Source organism: Felis catus, chromosome C1 (assembly GCF_018350175.1).
Source record: "Felis catus isolate Fca126 chromosome C1, F.catus_Fca126_mat1.0, whole genome shotgun sequence".
Lineage (NCBI taxonomy): Eukaryota > Metazoa > Chordata > Mammalia > Carnivora > Felidae > Felis > Felis catus.
Window position 1 is genome coordinate 97,422,296 of NC_058375.1, and position 12,759 is coordinate 97,435,054.

Genomic DNA, 12,759 nt, shown 5'->3' on the forward strand with positions numbered 1-12,759 from the left:
GCATTCACTGAGAGCTTGCCATGCTCTGGGCACTGGCTAAGCCCTCTGTGTGTTTATGGAATAGGAATTATTCTTACCCACATTTTACAGGTGAGGAAGCAAGCACAGAGAGAGTCACAGAGATATAAACCAGAGATATCAACTAAAGAGCAGGTGCATGTGGCTTGAACCCACACACCCTCTTAATCACCAAGTCAAACCAGCTTGATTTTCCGAAAGGTCGCCATAGGGATCAAATTCGTCACACTCATTACCCAATGTTTGGGATTCCCCCAAATGCTTCTGGATTCCTGATTAAGTAGTGAGTGACAGAGCTTTACATATATTATCTCAGTTACTCTTTTCTTTTTTTTTTCTTAATGTGTATTTATTTTTGAGAGAGAGAGAGAGAGAGAGCGCGCGAGCGAGCGCAAGCAGGGGACGGGCAGAGAGACAGGGAGACAGAGAATCCCAAGCAGACTCTGAGCTGTCAGTGCAGAGCCCTATGCAGGGCTCAAATCCATGAACCAAACCATGAGATCATGACCTGAGCCAAAATCAAGAGTCGGACGCTCGACTGAGCCACCCAGGCGCCCCCAGTTAATCATTGTCATCAATCTTTTAAAGAGCATCTCATTTGTCAAAACAAATTTAGTCAAAACTAGGTCTTATGATTACCCCCACTTTGCAGATGAAGAAACTGAGGCCTACAGGGCTACCGTTTTGGAATTCGAAGGCCACGCTTTGAACAGCCCCCATGATGTTCATTATTCTTTCCTGTGCTAGGGCCAGGGATAGCTTTGCTTTCCCCCAAGCACCTGGTCTGTTTTCACGGACACAGAATTCTGGGACTATGTTTCCCTCTTTGCATTAGCTGCTAGAACACTCCAGGTCAAATGTGTGCCTACTCTGGACGGTGGACAGCAGGACCTGCTGTGCTGTGTAGAGGCTTCTCTGAACTTCATTTGACTGTCCTTCATGGATCCTTTTGCTATATTTGTATGATGTTTTAAACTTAGTTTTAATCACGGTATAGGTCTTAGGAGCTAGCTAAATCCGTTTGGGAGCAACACAAAGTAACAGACAAAAATAAATGAAAGTTTCTGCTACTCAGGGTGCAAACTTCAGACAGTTCACTTTGTCTCTCTTAGCTTAATTTGCTTTATCTGCAGACTTAGGATAATGCCCCTACCAAGACTTGCTGAGGATTAAATGAGACAATGTGTGCAAAAAGCTCTTTAAATCCAATAGTGCCATATAAAGGCAAGCAAGACCTGTCAGTAACATTATTATTAATGACAAGACGGGCCCGTGCCCGGGGCACCTGCACCATGTATGGTCTGGACCCAGGGACTGGTGAAGAGGGTCTAGCTGGATGGCACCCAGTCCGACATGGTGGAAGACTCCCACAGCCGTCCTGCTTTCTCAGAGCGGCCTGATGCTTCCTGGGTAGGGGAATGGACCCATACCAGACCTCACACCTGCCACATCTGGAGGCAGGCCTTAGTAGAAGCTGTCCCTGCTGCACTGCCCACGGAGGAGCTTCCTGGGATCCCCCATAGGAAGGTCAGCAGTTCACTGTGAGGTTCTAAGTCTCCCCAGAACCCTCCAGGGATGTGTCAGCCTCGTGACCAGCAGCCCCTCCTCCTGCTCACACCTCAGGGTGCTCAGGGTTGGCTAATAATAGATAAGGAGTGGCCGTGGTCTCTGGTGAGAAGGCAGGCCTGGGGCCCACCAGACCAGTGAGTCTGGCTTGACTACTCCACCTCTGAGCCTCGGACCTACACGTCTAACCATCCCCTTCCTCTTCTTCTCCACACACATCCTTCCCTTCCTTCCAGCATTCTTCCAGAATCACTTAACCCCAGAACTTCCAGGCCTCGTCTAGTCAATGCATCAGCACTGTCTGAGTCTCTGCCGCATCCATGTGATTTTTTCTCAGCAACAGGAGGACTTTGGAGATCATCAAAATAGTAACGGCGGTTATCTCAGGACAATGGGCTTATGGTGAACAGTATTTCTGTTTTGCGCGGCTTTCTGTATTTTCCAAAATATCTAAAACACAACTGTAATAATTTGCCTTGAGGCAAGGAAGGATGAAATATATTACAGCCATACGCCTTTTAAAGAAAAGGATCTGTTTTGGTTTTCTGTGCTAAAGCCATGTGTGGGTGGCTCAGTCGGTTGAGCATCCGACTCTGGATTTTGGCTCAGGTCATGATCTCACAGTTCGTGGGATCGAGCCCCACGTTGGGCTCTGCGCTGACAGCTCAGAGCCTGCTTGGGATGCTCTGTCTTCCTCTCTCTCTGCCCCTCCCCTGCTCATGTTCTCTCTCTCTCTCTCTCAAAATAAATAAACGTTGTTTTAGAAATTAAAAAAAAAAAGTTTAAAAAATGTGATTCCAGAAATTTCCTCAGTTTGCCTCATCTATAAAATAGAAATACTGATTTCTTACTGGGTCATGAACTTGGAATGTGGTCATAAACTTGGAAAGTGCTTTATAAGCATGTTAGGTATTATTGCTGTTGGCATCAGGAGCAATCACCTATGGCAAGAAGCTGTGAAGGTCCTTTCTCATTGATACTTAACACAGCCCCACAGCAACCTTGTGAAACACAGGTTGTTTTGCAATTTTACTAATGAGGAAACAGAGAGGGGACATGATCCATCTGAGGCCACACAGCAGAGGCAGGAGGATTCAAGCCTTGATCTCCCGACTCCAAGTCCTGCTTACCTGCAAGTCTTTGAGGGCTGACACCATATCTGCTAAATGCCTCGTGGGGCCTGCCCGACAGCCCCGAGCTGACTGTGTGGCCTTAAAACAGCTGTACCCCCTTATCCTCAGCTTCCCCACGAGTGAAACCAAGAAATAATCTTATCCTCTTTTCTCGACTTGTGTGAGACACAACCTGGAGCAGTTGTGGGCTTATTATAAGCACTCGTATGGGCATTGATTCGTAAGCTGCATAATCTTTAGGACCCAAGGTCTTCCCCAGAATATTCTTTTCCAAAGGGAGTTTCTTAGGGCAGCTGGAGCCCTCTGAGGAGGGGAAATGACAAAAAGCTAATCAAACAAGCTCGTGTCGGGGACCCACACTGTGTGTGTGTGTGTGTATGTGTGTGTGTGTGTGTGTGTGTGTGTGTGTGCAGGGCTGCCTGCTGTGGTCGGGCCCAGGGAGGCCCCTGCTGATACCAGCTGGCCACACTGGAGGCGGCAGGACACTGCTGAGAATCTCCTTCCCATCTCACGCAAGAAGAAACAACTGTTCCGCCAGAGTTTCTCTGGTAAACAGCGCCCAAATAGTGTTGGGTGATTATTTTTCCTTAGGAAACACTCACTCCCTAAAGACAGCTGCGTGTCTGCCCAGACTTGGATAGGATTTACTAATATATATTAAAAAAAAAAAAGGTCCTGTCAGCAGGAATTGGAATTACAAAGGCGCTCGCTGCCTGCCTTTTCCCCTGGCCTCTTTTTTTCCTCAGACCTACCAAAAAGGCCCAGAAGCAAGGCGGTAGTGCCCCTGTTTCTCCCCCTTAAAAGACACCCTGGAGCCCTAACCCCTACCTTCAAACTGTCTGTCCAGGGTCTGCCCTCCCAGGACAACTTGCCGAATCACACCCCCTTTCCCCGCGGCCCTCGAGGCTCTCAAAACTCAGCTGTTCTATGGCCTTCCTTCCTGCTCTTCCACTTTCTGCTAACTTGCAGCTAATCTGACGCATGATTAATCTGATGCATCTGATGATACATTTGAGGACGTGGTAGGGGGGGCTCCTCCGAGTGTCACTTCAGCGGGGACCTTGGGGCAGGTGGTGACTCAGCCAGAGATGGTTTCTGCGATGCGGGGGGAAGCGTTTTCCAGCAGGTGCCTCAAATCACAAAGCCAGCCTGTCCCCAGCTTCTCAAGAAGGGCAATGCTCATCATGTTTGCAAGATACACTACCAGAGCTGTTTTCTCTCTCTGGATGTTGGACTGTTCCTAGCACACGGTCCAATGTGTCACTACCAAGACGTGAGTCAGCCAAAGGCTCTCGGGAGGAATGGACTCACTCAGCCCCCTAGGGAAGGAGCCCCACGCAGTGCTCTTCTAGGGGGTGGGAGGAACAATCTCTCCCCATCCTGCCCCACAAAGACAGGACTCCCTTATTCAAAGAAAGGGGCTCTGGAGAGGACTTGCCAGGCGGGGAGGGACTGAAGCTCCCTTAGTTCCCTCTGAGTTCCCCCTTCTTCCAGGTTTTTTTTCTGGGTCTAGCTGCCCCCTCGAGTTCTGCCTGTGCACTCTCATTAAAGCTCAGTTGGTTGGGCGTCCGACTCTTGATTTTGGCTAAGGTCATGATCTCACAGTTCGTGAGTTCGAGCCCCACATTGGGCTCTGTGCTGATGATGCAGACCCTGCTTAGGATTCTCTCTCTCCTTTCTCTTGCTCTGCCCCTACCTTGCTTGCTCTCTCTGTCAAATAAATAAATAAACTTAATTAAACATTTTAAAAATAAAGCTCTAATTCAAGTGCAGACCCAAATCTTGTCTACTCCTGGTTCCCACAGCATCCCTGAAATGGCCTATAGGAACTTCTCTAAATACTAAGAGTTCAATGGAAATAACCACAGACAATGCAAAAGGCTTGCAGGTAGAATGCTTTTGGAGTCTTTAATCGTTGGGCTCTAGCCCTGAAGGGCTGGGACAGCCTCGCAGGCCCATCCCTGGGGTTTCCCCTGGCAACTCTCTGCCCATTTCTGGGGAGTGGCATCCTTTCTTTTCTCAACACTCATCTATGGTCTCCTAACAGCCCGTATCCTTCCTGGCTGAGACCCCATCCAAGACATATACCAGTGTGGCACCTCCCTTGGTGGGAAGAGCTCAACCCACTGGCAGAACTGAGAAGGCTGAGATGGACGGTGTCTTCCCCTTTCCTATCTTGGTGGTCCCTCCGCCTAGCCCGCTAAGGAGGGACTTCTTCCCGCATACACAAGGAGGGCCCCACATGCCATTTTATGGGCTCACAGAATGCCAGTGGCCACAGCAGTTGTTAGGTAACAAGAGAAAGCAAACGCTACTGAAAACCACAATTGCCTTCTCTGGAGGGTGGAGCCTGGGAAAGGCAATAAACCAGTCTCAGGCTTCCATTGCTCTTGGAGAAGATGGTCCATCATTACTCAACTGAATACTCTGACGGTTTTGAATGTTCGAAGATGGAGCTGGAATCCGGCCCAGGCATAGATGCTGGAGAGAACTAATTGCCCAGGGCAATTTAAAGAGGGCCTTTGTTTATTTGTTTGTGCTTTGAGTCTTGGAAGCTGAGGAAGGTGGAGAGGAGCCCAGAGAAGGACGGGAGCTGGCAGTCTATGGAGGCTTGGTGGGAGAGGCCCTCAGAGCAGGTGCTCACCAGCAGTCCACAGGGTTTTGCCGGGTTCTCCACTGGGTGGTGGGGGGAGAGATACAGTTCCCATGACAGCAAACCTCCAACCAAAGTGTGGCTATTCACTTTGTTTCGCCTGGGGATGGGTGGACCGGGCTTATGTCCCATGACTGGGTCAGTGAAGGAAGAGCTACCAGAGGCAGAGAGGAGGACATTTCAGAAGAGGCAGGAAATTAGAGTGAAAGGGAGGACATCTGCTTCCCCATCCCCGAAGACGCAGGACCTTGGGGACAGCCCTCCCTAGCCAGCTCCTGAGAGGCAGCAGAGGGGAGGACTGGGGCACATACAGTACGGACAAGTCACCTGGGTTTGGCTCCTGGCTCTGTATCTCCCTGGCTTTTTGCTCTTGAGCAGGTTGCCTGAGTTTCCCCTCCTGAAAACTGGGGACAACAGCAGTATCCACCCTGCAGGGACGTGGTGAGGATGAAAGGTAAGCTTTGTCACCCGGAGCCTGGCACATAAGAGCCAGAGAAGCCCTAGCTGATGCCCGCTTACACCTGTAATCGGACTCCCCACAGACAGTAATCTGAGCCCTGTTCTTCCATCCCTTCTCCTGGCGCCTCGACCCCACTGCACAGACTCAAACACATGCTTTCTGATCACAATATAAATTACCTCCCAGAGAAACCAGTGTCATAGTCAGGGATGCTGGTGCACTCCCTGAACGCCAGGCTGTGCCCGGGGTGCTCTCCCTGCTTTGAGTCCTTGTCTCTAGGCCAAGTGGACTGTGCCAGAAACTCTCAATCCCAAGTTTCGCTACAGCCCTAGAGAGACCCTCAAGGTCTCAGAGACTTTGTCCAGAGAGGAAGGCATTGAATATTCATGGAGAATGAGTAGGTGTCAACTCAGACATAAGAGGAAAATGTGCCTACAGGGACAACCGATGAGGGTGAATGGGGGCCAGATGGGCACGGGCTTTGCGGGGGAGGGAGGGTGGGGAATGCTGTCTGCTGGAGAGGCCACATATTTCTACATAGTTGCTGATGCTAAAATACCCTAGAAACACGCTAGCAACTGGACAAGGTTGACCTAGACCCCCTACGGCTAGCCCTGCCTCCTTCCTCCTCCAAAGGATAAATATTTATGTGCAATGGGGAGGCTTTGAAGTCGGGCTTAGTTGACTTTGGGTCTCAGGCACTGTGATAAATGGCCTCTCTTTCCTCCTTGGTTTTTGTGCTGACATTGCTTGTTGGTTTGCCCTATTTCCAGTCTCAGTGGAGACTAGAAGTCTCTTCCAAGCAAGAGGCTAACTATGGGCAGTGAGAACGTGGTCTTTGCCATGTGCCCTTTGACACTTCATGCCTTGGACTCCTGGTCATCTCTTGACCCTCTTCCTTGCAGGATTCAGAGACTCACAGGCATAGAATGAAGACAGCCAGTAGGCAATGACTTTGGAAGGGAAGGGGAGAGATGACGAGTGAGTAACAGAAACCAGGGCAAGAGAATTCCCCATAAAAGGCAGTAGCCAGAGCGCAGGATGAGATCTTGGGTTTGGGGTCCAGATTTGCATGGACTCACCGAGCCACCCCAGACAAGCATGACCTCTCTGCTCATGACTTGATCATCTGGAGGAAGAGGACATGAGGCCAGATAGGTCATCTCTGAGGCCCTTTCCAACTCTGACCTTCCCCAAGTCCATGAGAACATGAAGTGCTAGCACTGTGGTCCACAGAAACCCCTCAGAGGCTGCCCCAGTTCTCCCAAGGTGGTTGCTATTCTGCTCATGGTTACATCCAGTGACCCCAGTCTCTGCACTTATGCCGATCTAGAGGACCCAGTACAGTCCCTTCCTCCTGAACGAATTCTGGAGTCTGAATGTCCTTGACAGTGTCCAGAGGGAAGGTTTGGCTGTTGCTTCCCTTGTGACCAAATAATCTCTCTCCAGGAGAAAATGTCACTGTGGGTTATCAGGTGATAGAAGCGACAAGACCCGTGCATATGCTCTGTGCGGCAAGGTGGGGGAAGCGCAGAAAGTGCTCCAGTGTTAGCGGAATAGATTTTGGTTGATGCATGAGCTCGCTGCCTAATGATTTCCCATTCATTCTCGTGTAAGGCAAAGATTAGATATTTATACTATTGAGATGCGCAGCATACTAATGAAGTGCACAAGGGGCTGTGGCAGGGCAGGGGTGAAGCCGCGAGCGGAGGAGGGAGGCAGAGCAAGGCTCCAGTCCAGTTGCCAGTGGGAGCTGGGCTCTGCAGGAAGCAGAGTGGGCAGCGGGGCTGTCTGGATGCTAGGAATTTATCAAGGGTGAGCTCCACCGTTCTGAGCCTCTGGCAGCCTCTTAAGGCCGTATCCTCTGAAGCCTCGGGGAAGGCTCTCTTACCAAGAAAGAATACCCAAGGCCAGTGAAGCGGTTATTGAGCAACTCTGCTTACAGCCAGGTCAGGGCCCTGTCTGGACCAATTAGCTTTGTTTCACAGCACCACAGGGGAAACCTTCAACCCCATGTACCCGAGAACGGCTCCTGGTCCCAGCTGGCTCAAGTGAGGGGGTGTGGAAGGGGCAGTGCGCGCCCAGCACCTCTGCTGGAAGAACTCGCAGACCTGGAGCACTGACGGGCATGCAGGGCCCTGCTGCTGCTCTGGGAGTGTGTGCCGTCTCCCCAGCACGCTGCCTGTGCAATGGAGCTCGGACCCCACGCCCCACCTCTTCCCCTGGCTGGGCTCCTGATGGATTTTCAGCAGTCCTTGTCTAGGAAAGCCTCAGCCTTATTGGCCTCAGAACCTGGGACCTAGAAGGGTGAGCCACATTCTCAGGATCTGAGCTCTGAGCATGGAAGACCCCTGGGTGCACGCCCTTCCAGTGTCCTCCCGACATGAGCTCGGAGGGTAGGGCTGCGGTCCTGGCTCTGAGCTGGAAACGTTGCACCTGGCTCTGATGCCCTCATCTGATCAAGACGTCCTTCCAGGGAGGAGGCCAGGCCCTGCCTCTCCTCCCTTCTTCATGGAGGAGAGCAAAGGAAAGACCCCACCCAGCTGTCCTCTGCACTGGCACGCAGGAGCGAGGTCTGGACATTTCTGCGTACCTGCCCGAGGGAGGGAGTGCGGGTCGAGAGCTTGGGGCTCAGCATTCCAGAGAAGAGTAAGGATAATGGGGCCAGGCCCAAGGGAGTGTGGGGGTAAATGAACATTAGCAGTCCCAGGGAGCAGCATTCAAACAAGGGAGCCTTGCAGCCCCTCTCGACCCCGGTGACCTCTGACCCAGGCGCAGGTCAGGCAGCCTGGAGGGCTCACTTGGGGCCCTGGCCGCTGAAACAGCGAGCAGGGATGACGGCTTCATACATTATTCAGAGCATCTCCAGCAGAACGGCTTGGGGAGCAGTCTTCGCGGTTTGGGCAGGCAGCCCAGGCCAAGGCTTGCTCCCTCATACTTCCCGTGCCTTCTCTGTGACCCCAAATTGCCCCGTGGGCCTCTTTTTGGAAGCTCTCCCTCTCTGCTTCTAGCCTGGCTTCGTCCTGCCTGCAAGAGTCCAGACACCTGGGAATTTAAGGCAGAATTCTAGGGATACTGAGCCTTTGTCGCAAACTCCTGATGGAGTGTTTTATTTTGGCCCGAGTTGCCCTGCATGGGCTGACACCTCTCACCACGCCCGCCATCCCAGCCTGGCCTTCCCCAAGGCATGACCCATGCCTGGAGCCAGCCTGACGACACACTGCCAAACCTTCTTAGTCCTTTAAATCACATTGGGAGGGCCAGTCGCTCTGGAAAATTCCCCTAAAACGGTACATCCCATGTCCCAATCTTCCACACGTGACCTCTTCCCCAGATGGGCTCTTGTCACGTGATGTTGGGAAAACCGGGAAGGCCTCAGGGTGTCTCTTACTGGGCCCACCTGATACCGTTGGTCTTTCCCTCTCATCCTGGAAACACTTTCTCTGTTTCCCAGGGTACCGCTCTTCCCCGCTTTTCCTCCTACCTCACCGGCCCTTAGGGGTCCGTCATCTTTGCTGATTTTTCCTCCCAGTCCCCACAACGAGAGAGGGCAGTCCCAAGGCTCAGTCTAAACGTGGGTCTCTAAACGTGGGATCGCAACTACTCTCATGGCTTTTAACGCCATTTATATGCTGACTTCTCCTACATTTATTTTTTTAATTAATTAATTAATTTTGAGAGAGACAGAGATAGCAGGAGAGGGGTAGAGAGAGAGGGAGGGAAAGAAGCCCAAGCAGGCTCCGTGCTGTCAGTGCAGAGCCTGACATGGGGCTTGATCCATGAACTGTGGGATCATGACCTGAGCCCGAAATTAAGAGTCCGAAACTCAACCGACTGAGCCACCCAGGTGCCCCTACATTTATTTCTTTAGCCAAGGCCTCTCTCTGGACCCTAGGCTCTATATCCAAGTTCCTATCCAACAACTCCGTTTGGATGTCCCAGAAGTATCCGGGACATATATCTGGGAATATAATGTGTGCAAACCTGAGCCTCTGATCTTCTCTCCAAATGGATCCTTCCTCCAGGATTCCCCAACTCTGTGAATGGTGAGTCCCTCCCGAGCTGCTCAAGCTGAAAACCTTGATTCTTCTCTTTCCCCATACCCCAAACCCTATGCCCAATCTGCCAGCAAATACTGCCTGCCAGTTCCGCTTTTACAATATATGCAGAGTCAAGCCAGGTCTTAGGTCTCCACCATCCTTGCGCAAGCCACCGCTGTCTCTTTTTTACGGCACTGGCCTCCCCACTGATTTCTCTGTCTTCGCCCTGGTTGTATAGTCTGTGCCGGACCTGCCAGCCACAGGGATAGTTAAAAATGTGTGACTGTGGAGCCCCATTAAGCTTTCCCACCCCTTTACTCCTCTCCTTTCGTCTTTTGCTCCACTCCCTCCCCGCCCACTTCGCTTCAGCCACACTGGCCCCCTGACTGCTCTCTGACCAAGCCAGGCACCCTCCCATCTCAGGTTCCTTGCATTTGCCTTGCTCTCTGCCTGGACCTCTCTTCTTCCAGATATCTGCATGGCTCTCTCCTGGTCATCGTTCGGATCTACTCAGAGGGCGCCTCTCGGGGAGGTCTCTCCTGACCAGCCTGTCCCCCCCTTCTTCCCCCACCCACAATCCTTTCTTCAGACCGCCCTCCCCACAATACTTCCCCGCTTTGCTTTCTCCACAGTATCCTTCTGACGTACTGTTTGCCTCACCTACCCATTTGTGTCCCCCAACCCGAGTGTAATCACCTTGAGAGCAAGGACTTTGTTTAGCAGTGCAGTCCCAGGGCCCTGGACCGCGCTCGGTGCCTCGTGGACAGTGGGGATAGATCCCTGCCCGAGTGTCCTTCCCCTTGCTTCCTCAGTCCTCTTTTCTCTTGGGTCTCCTCCTGATTCCTGCCCTTTGCTGGCCTCCTCCTCTGTGACTGTGAGTGTCCCCAAAGCTCAGCTTTTGCTCCCAACTTCTGCCGACCGTACCCTCATCCCAATCACCCGCCCTCCATAATCACTTCAAACTATTGTGTTCTTTTGATTACATCGACTTGCTCTGACACCTTCCTTCACTCAGCAAGCGATAAGTTCCTTGAAAGCAAGGCCTCTATTTGCCCTTTCAGTTGTTCTTGGACCCACATAAGTTCTGTGAGGGATCCCTGAAGGTACGTTGAGCAGAGGAAGATTCATCATGCTTCCCTCTTGTCCCGCCCACCTTCCAGCCGGGATGGCCCCGTGGGCCTGAGAGCCAAGGTGCGAGCTGCATCGAACAGCCGGTCAATGAGCCTTGGGGAGGCTTCATCCCACGGTGATTTAATGAGTCACTGTGGATCAATTTCGCTGATTCTTTAGCTCTACTTGAAAAGGCCTTTTGTGGCTACCCTTGGATCTCATTTGACTTGAGTACGTGGGCGTGAGAAGGGGATACAACTGAACTCTTTTCTGGTGAGAGGCAACTGCATTCCAGCAGGCGAGCCTTCCTCAACATGCTGGGTTAGTGAGGACCTGCACGTCCCTTGGGATGGCAGAGCTGCCTCCCCCATCAGACTATGAGGCTTTGAGGACAGGACTGGAGTTTAAGTCATCGAATTCCCAATGCTAAGCTGGTGCCCGGTATATAGTTAATTACACAAGTAGTCTGGCACGAAGGGAAAAAAAACAAACAAACAACAATCTGATGTGAGAGAAGTTCTTTCTGGATCCTTCCCCCAATCTGGAGAAAATAAAGAAACACACTCCCCTACCTCTGTTACCCCCACTTTTTGGCACACCCTACCCTCACTGCCATCGAGGCCTAGCCTAAAACTTTCCTTTTCTGACTCTGATTTCTCTTCTCCACTTCTCCACAACATTTTTGCACAGGGCTTGTAGTAGAGCACAGTTTTGTTGCAAGTGTCCTGAACTTGTCTGTCCCCAAGCATGTGCCGTGTGTGCGAGGGGGCTGAGGGGCCACTGGGTTTGCTCTAAGGTGCCCATTAGCCTGGGCACTCCGAGGCGAAGGGCTCTCTCTTTCTCTGCCACCCTTTCCACAGCCAGGTCAAGCTTCTACACCCAACAACTGCTTGCTGATGTAACTGACCACACACACTTGAAGCTCCATAAATGTTGGTTGAACAAAAGAGCCGTGAATGTCAGGCCACTTCCCACAGGAAGAATCCTGGGGAGATGGTAAAGGAGTCCCAGTGTCAGCACAAAAGCCGCCCCCCAGAAAGAGAAGAAAGAGAGAACTTAACCAGGGCAAGGAGAAAACAAAGCTCTCTTCCAGATCCCTTGATGAGCTACACAATGTCAAGATCTGTCTTCTGCCCCAGGGAGCAATGTAATCCTGCTCCGCTCCAGCTGTGCAAGGAACACAGGCTTGGTTGAAGATCCCAATCTGAATCTTGGCTGGTTACCACCTTCTCTCCGGGTGACGCTTGTAAGTCACTTAACCTGAACCTTCATTTCTTTGTTTACAAAAAGGGGATGACAATAAGTCTTGTGGTGAGGATAAAATGTGATGAAGTTGTTTGTGCTCTAGGCCCCTGGTAGGAGCTCAAGTCAAGGGCCACCCCCCACCCCCCACAGGGACGTGAAAGGAGGTGGATGAGGAGGGAGCTAAGTCCCCTCCGCAGGACTGTGCCTTATGGGAAAAGGAGGAAGACAGCTTGTTGGTGGGGAGTGGGGCTTCCTTGTGGCAGGAGCCCCCTGGAGGAAAGACGTCTCCCAGGGGCTTGAAGAGAGGACTGACTCTTACTGACACTTCAGGGAGGAGAATTTGTCTGGAAATTCTGCCCAGTGGCCTGTTAACCTGAGCTTGAGGCCTCTCCTATGGGCACACTCCCAGGGATTGGGTAACTCTGCTCTGAAAGCACTTCTCAGTAAGACCAGCCAAGAATCTCAGAATCTCGGAAATTTGAAGCTGGTTTAACACTGAGTTAACTGCAGCTCAGAGGGGACAAGTCACTTTTC

The 12,759-nt window shown here is 51.6% G+C and overlaps 1 protein-coding gene and 1 long non-coding RNA gene across 11 annotated transcripts in view; one reads left to right on the forward strand and one right to left on the reverse strand.

Annotated features, from left to right (window-relative positions):
- The window catches only part of LOC109502540, a 112,205-nt gene that overhangs the window by 98,282 nt on the left and 1,164 nt on the right, over window positions 1–12,759 (forward strand). For both annotated transcript variants that reach the window (XR_006582886.1, XR_006582887.1), the window contains exon 3: window positions 12,074–12,226. This is a non-coding gene — a long non-coding RNA (uncharacterized LOC109502540). The remainder of the gene's footprint in view (window positions 1–12,073; window positions 12,227–12,759) is intronic.
- Window positions 1–12,759, reverse strand: part of SYT6 (synaptotagmin 6) — a 60,320-nt gene that overhangs the window by 28,572 nt on the left and 18,989 nt on the right. The gene's annotated exons all lie outside the window — the stretch shown is intronic.